Genomic DNA, 6855 nt, shown 5'->3' on the forward strand with positions numbered 1-6855 from the left:
CCTAGTCTTTCCCAGTCCTCAAACATTAAGAGATGTGGGACATAATGTAATGTTTGAGGACTGGGAAAGACTGTGGAAGAAAGGGGTCAAGTCCACTGCATGTACAGTGTTAAAGGAAAATGTAATGAAAATGATGTATAGATGGTATTTGACTCCTGTAAAATTAGCAAAGATTTACCATAACAGTGATAACTTATGTTAGACATGTTGGACATAAAGAGGGTACTTTTTAACATATGTGGTGGACCTGCCCCAAGGTGAAAGACTTCTGGGAAAAGATCTATAATGAACTGGGGGGGGGGGAATGTTGAAATATACATTTATCAAGAAACCAGAGGCCTTTCTTCTTGGAATAACAGGTTTGGAATTGCCCAAGAAATATGTTAAGTTATTTTTGTATGCCACAACTGCTGCTCGAATTTTATTGGCTAAGAATTGGAAACACAAGAAGTACCAACAGTGGAAAATTGGCAGATGAAGATGATGGACTTTTTGGAGCTAGCCGACCTGACGGGAAGAGTCCGTGACCAGAAGGAGGAGGAGTACCAGGAAGAATGGAAGAAATTTAGTTAAATACGTTAAGTTAAATTAATTGGAATGTTTTCAAATAACTGTTAGGCTTAGGATTTAAATAGGTAATGTGTTGTATTAATATGTTTAATACTGAACTGAAGGGGGGGAATTAAGTGATTAAGTTAATTTTATAAGAATTTTGGTTTTGGGAAACCATTAAAACGATATACACTGAAATTCAACCAGGGGGATACGAGGAAGTCACTTAACAATGTTAATAGGTTCGGTTTGAATACGGTTGAGATTCATGTTTGTTTGTTTGTTTGTTTAAAAAACATTTTGGAAAACCAATAAAAAAATGGGGGGGGGGGAGTAAACCTGCGCACTAAACCTTAAGAAAAACTGGAACGCAAAATTTCTCTATACTGTAGATCTCAAACCTAGAGGCACACCTAGAAACCCTACTGTTCCAATAGCACTTTCAAGTGTCCTCCCCCATTCACAAAAATAAATGCAACCCTAAACAACATCCTTCTTCTGTCTAGCTACACACACACAAAATACAGTTCTGAGCATGCAAAGGTGGCCCTACTAGGCCAACACTGAGAATGCTGGATAGCCTTCACAATGGACAGGAGCCTTCAGGCAGCCCATTCAGTCACATGTTTTTCCTGCTTCGAGACTCAGGAGCCATAGCTACATTTTTGGATTAGGGTTAGCCAAGTACTGCAGAGACCCCATTGGCCAGAGAATGGGAGATAGGCAGGAATGTTTGCAGAGCTTCTGAGAGTTCAAATAAAAGTATAAAATGTGTGTAGCACAGGAAATAGCTTTGAGATTTTTTTGGGGGGGGGAAGGGGGTAAAAAAAATATGGTTTGGCATTCTCTGTGGGAGGGCTGGGCCCCAATAGCCTTATTAGGCCAGCCTCCACTATATAAGAGTGTAAAAGAAATTAGCACTCAAGGGACTGGAGCAGGAAAAGAGACAGGAACTTCGTGCAGACACACTCCCAGCAACTAGGTCTCTGGCTTCCTTGCCCTTTTATGCCTGCAGAAAAGGAGTGTTGTACTTCTTGTCCCTGTGGGAAGCTAAGGGGAAGCAGGATCTGTTGGGGAGTCAATGCTGTGAGCCTTCCATCGCACATTCAGCCTGTATATGTGTGTAAATAAGCCTTTTATCACAGAAATGCCCCCAGTCTCCAGTGACCGCCATTAGAAGGGAACCAAACAAGGCATGCACTGGGGTTCCAGAAATTCTCCTTGGCTGGAGAGTGCGGTGTGCGTAACAATACAGAAATGTGCACACTCAGGGTTGGGTAGCAGTGCTCACCTGACCTCCGGCTGGCTGCATTGCTGTTGCCTGCCCGGGATGTGGAGTGAGAGAGGTCGGCACAGTGGAAATGCCCAGGCTAGCCAATCCCCACAGGAGGTCAAGTGCCCCCCCCACTGCCCACCGCTAGAAACGTGCACATACACAAAATAATACCATAACGTTTGGAATCTGGTTTGCAATACAGTGGTACCTCAGGTTACATACGCTTCAGGTTACAGACTCCGCTAACCCAGAAATAGTACCTCGGGTTAAGAACTTTGCTTCAGGATAAGAACAGAAATCGTGCTCCGGCGGCAGTGGGAGGCCCCATTAGCTAAAGTGGTGCTTCAGGTTAAGAACAGTTTCAGGTTAAGAACGGACTTCCGGAACGAATTAAGTTCTTAACCCGAGTTACCACTGTATTAAAATTTGGAATCTGTAATATTAGTTACGTTTTTAAAAGAGTGGACTTTACTTGGTTCTTTAAAATAAAGCAAGAGCAGACCTCCTTTATACTGCAGAAATGGCAAAAGAAACACAACCCTGCAGAAGAATGTGATTCACTGAAAGAAAGAAAAATACTTTCACAGCTAAGCAGAAACCTATGACGTGGAAATAACAGAAATCATTATGGTGGGTTTCCCTAGTAAAACCCTACTGTAAATTACAGCAGCCTGGCACGATAAACTGATAGAAAAATGTCTCCTTGTTACTGTCTCTGAATCAGCAACCAATGCAGTGCAGTGAAGCATTGACCGCTATAACCTACCTACTAGTGGCCCAATACTAATTTGAAACGACAGCCGAGAGCAACTGCTTACAACTTTCTTAGCTTCTCCAACTAATTGGTAACCTTTCACCTTATCCCATATTAGTAGCTGGGGGAACCACTCCTAGCTAAGCGGGCAGGTCAAGTCAAAGTCCAATGGCTAAGGCTTCAAGCATGGGACTTTCTTCCTCCAATTTTCTTTCTCACACCTAAAGATCAGGTCACTGGGCCCCAGATCTGCACTTTGATCAGGGCTCAGAATGATTTGTTTACCTTGTAAATTAGCCCAGTCAAATGTGCTTGAACTGTGAAGTATCGTTTTCCTCCAGACTTTAAAGTTTGCAAAAAGAAATACTGTTATCATTTAACAGTGATCTTGCATTTCTGCAAAGTTGACAACATTAGTAATGCAACCCCGATGAACTTTTAAAGCGCAGATTCTGAGAATAGATGAGATTTTGCCGTTTCCAGTCTTCATGTTAACGCTGCGATTTTTAGAACCAGCCTCATGCAACACGGTTCCATGGTTTAATGCACAGAAGTTTCAATATCTCACTCTCTTGGGTGTTTCAACCTGTCTCAGCAAATTTCCACAACAAAGGAAGTTGAGAAAATAATTTACAAGCATTTACTGGTTTTTTGTTTTTTTTAAAAAAAGATTTTTGGAGCAGGTCCAATTGAAAATATTCCAAGATACCCTTGGAAACCAAATGGTGCAAGTAGATCCTAAGGAAAAAAGAAAATTGTAAGAAAATATCAATTAATTAGGTACAGTGACAAAGCCTATTTTCTGATTCAGACCACTGGTGCCCCCTTGAGCTTCTGTGATTCAACACTCTACTAGAGTTCCTTAAAAAGCAGTTATCCTGGGTGTTATTTCTAAATACACTTCCCCAAATTCCTTTGACATTTAAAGTAGTAAAAAGGCAATTCTCTTGAATTTATCATTCATGCCTTCCCCATGGTCTTGACTTGCATGGCTACTAAGCGACTCCTACGTCATCTATGGTTTGTTCAGGTTCTGCCATATTTGATGCCACCTGGGTTTGGAAAAGTGAGCCCAAAGTTCTTTAAGTTTGGCTGTCTCTTTCTGACCTTGGAGAGGGAGATCTCTCCTATTGCCTCAGAGGATATAGGATTTCAGGGCTAATGTATTAAATTGTACAATATTTGCAATTGTATTTTAATAACGGTGAATTGTATAGGATACAAATATTAGAAATAAAATAGTAAATTTCCTAGGGTCATCTTTTGAGACATATGTCTCTGGATGCTAGTTATTGGGACTCGCAAGGGGGCGGGGAGAGTGCTGACTCGCTGAGGTCCTGATTTCGGGCTTCCCAAAAGCTCCTGCAGGGCTCTCCTTTTTGGGAAGGAAAGATGTGCATTATTTAGCACAATTATTAAGGTCATGGTGGCAAGTAGGGTTAGTAATGCTTATACTGTATTTTTCCATGTATAAGATGCCCCCATGTGTAAGAAACCCCCTATTTTTTTGAAACCAAATTTAAGGAATCAATATTTTTAACATCAAACAGAACAACTTTTATATTTTATTAACTATTCAAAGCACTGGCACTGGCGTAGCAAGCCCTGCTGGTGCCTGGGGCACTGGGGGTGTGTGGGTGTGTGTGGCCAGCAGCAGAGTGTGCCCCACCAACACCCAAGATCACCCAGATTTGGGCACCTGGGAGGGACAGTATCTCCAGCACTCCAGGGTTTCCGGCAACATCTTCACAGCAGCCATGGGAAGGGAAGTAATGTGGGGATTTTTTAAACCCCTATGCATTTCCCATCCATGTATAAGATGACCCCCAAATTTTGACTCTTTTTTTTAGCAAAAAACATTGTCTTATACATGGGGAAATGCAGTAATTAACATAATATAATGTTGCATACATTGCAATCTCTTCTGTTCCAGCAGAACGGCTGCTGTGTCCAGCACTTGCTCAGTCCATGAGGAGCAGGGAAAACCACACAGCCAATAAATGCAAAAACAGGGTAGAACCCAGACAGCCCAAGGCGTCTTAGCGCAATGTGCGTAAAAGATTGTTCTGCTCTTTTCTAATATGCAAACCTCATTTTAGTTGGTATGTATTTTGAGATGCTTTTTATTCATAATATTTTATCAATTATTATCCAATGTGTTAACTTCATTTTCTTTTATCCAGCAAAAGTATTATATTACCGGTATATAAAAAAGGAAGCCCATTCAATTACTTTGCTTCCTTTAAATATTTATTGACATTATTTTCTTCTTTTAAAAAATGAACCTCTAAAAACCAATGAGGGATTAGTAATTACATTGACAATAAGTTCTAAAATTGAATCTTTAGGCTGCTTAAATGTACAAAATATACCTTATATGCAAATCTCCTAGTCCTAATACACAATGCAGTGCATTATCAAATAAGATACGTATTTTCTGAGTAAATTTGTGCTCCCAGGTATTGAAACTAGTTATGTCTTTCTTCGGTTTTGGACGACATTTGTGCTGCACTTGCCATCAATTTTATTGTTCAAATCAATTTGTCTCCACTGATGGAAGATAATTGCAAAGTAAACAAATTATCAATGCTCCATTGAAGTTCATTCAGTATGAGATGAGAAGATTTCCCTCTGCTTCTACAAAACAATGATTGATGGCAAAGAATTGCAAAGTTTTCCCCAGGTCATTAGCTTTACTCAATTTGTATTTGCTATGATAAAGGCTGCTTTGAGGATGTGAAGAAGAAGAAGAAGAATAACGAAAAGCAGAGTAACAATTTCTAAAACAAAACAAGCTTGCTTTCAATCTGAAAGGTTTATACGCTGCAATTCGGGAACCTGAACTTATTTTTATTTTAGAAATGGTTAATAGAAGAACTGAACAGAAATGCAAAGAAAATGCCTTTCTTCTTGGGAGGTGGCGGCGGGGGGGGGATGGGGGGGGAGGAAGAGAGAGGCTTTTGAGCTTCACGTTAGAGCCCAGTTACAAGCATGCAAGTCAGTCATTCCCAGAACCTTCCAGGTAAGTGCATGCAGAATCTCTGCCTTTATCCTAATTTCGTCCAACATTATATAGTAAAAAAAAAACCTCCCTTGGTAATAACATCTGCATCTGGCAACACCATTATACCGTTATTTGCACATGAAACCCTATTATGATTTTCCTGTTGCTGCTCTCCCTGTTTGCCTCCCAGAAAAATCCCAACTTAATCTATTCAAGATGGGTCGCTTGCTTTGCCTGGGAGTGTTGGAGCAGGAGGGGGCAACCCCCAGCTTCTCATGGCCTTTGGCTTTCCTGGAGTGCCTCCTTCTGGGCCCTTCAGGCCACATGTTGGGGCCACATGGACCTGCTCCCTCCCTTCTAGCTGACCTGTCTGCTTCCATGCCTGAGAAAACCCCGTCCATATGTGCTCGCATCAGCTTTGTTGCAACCTGAAGAGGCTCAAATGTTTCTCTGCATTTTCTCACTTGGCCAGAGAGAGGTGTGCGCAAGTTTGCATTGCATTTATTTATTATATGGTTTTATTTTCAGGAAGCTGGCTTGTGTGTCATCCAGATGTCCTTTCTCAAGCTTCTTTCATCAGGGGATTTGCATTTCCTGAGCATTCAAAACAGCAATGTTTGGTGAGAGGGAAATCCCCCTCCATATACACCCCCCCATATTTGCATCTTAATTGCTTCCCTCAGGACGCATGATGACAAGGTCAGGAGTGAACACAAATACACCTTGTCCTATCCAGAACACAAATAGTTAAATGATACTGAGCTGAAATCATGGTCTGGCCTGGCTCCTTCCTGTATCTATCTGGGATCCTTATTCCCAATATTTGCTTCCCTGTCCTTGTGGGATGTGCTCTGACACAAACTGTCGGGTGGCTGGTGGGTCTCAAAAACTACCAGAAGCACTTTCCTCAGTAGTTCCATCTGAATTAAATAACAAGTGGCGGAGACAATGGCATCAAAATTAAAGCTTCAGAAAACCCAGGATGGAGAAACCATTCATAAGCACTCTTTGGTCAACCAGCTACAAGCGCACCTAACAGTTGCCTCGTCCATCCCACATTTTGCCAGCTTCTTCACAAGAATATCACTGGGGACTTCTCTGAAATCAAGATACACTACATCCATCCACAGCATTCCCCTGATCCACCAAGCTTGTAACTCTATCAAAAAAAGATATGAGATTCATCTAGCATGACTTGTTTTTGAGAAACGCCTGCTGGATCTTCGTTTCAGCAAGAGCATGATGTCCTTTTCAGTCTGAAAGAATCTG

Source organism: Podarcis muralis, chromosome 9 (genome assembly GCF_964188315.1).
Source record: "Podarcis muralis chromosome 9, rPodMur119.hap1.1, whole genome shotgun sequence".
NCBI classification, from domain to species: Eukaryota; Metazoa; Chordata; class Lepidosauria; order Squamata; family Lacertidae; genus Podarcis; species Podarcis muralis.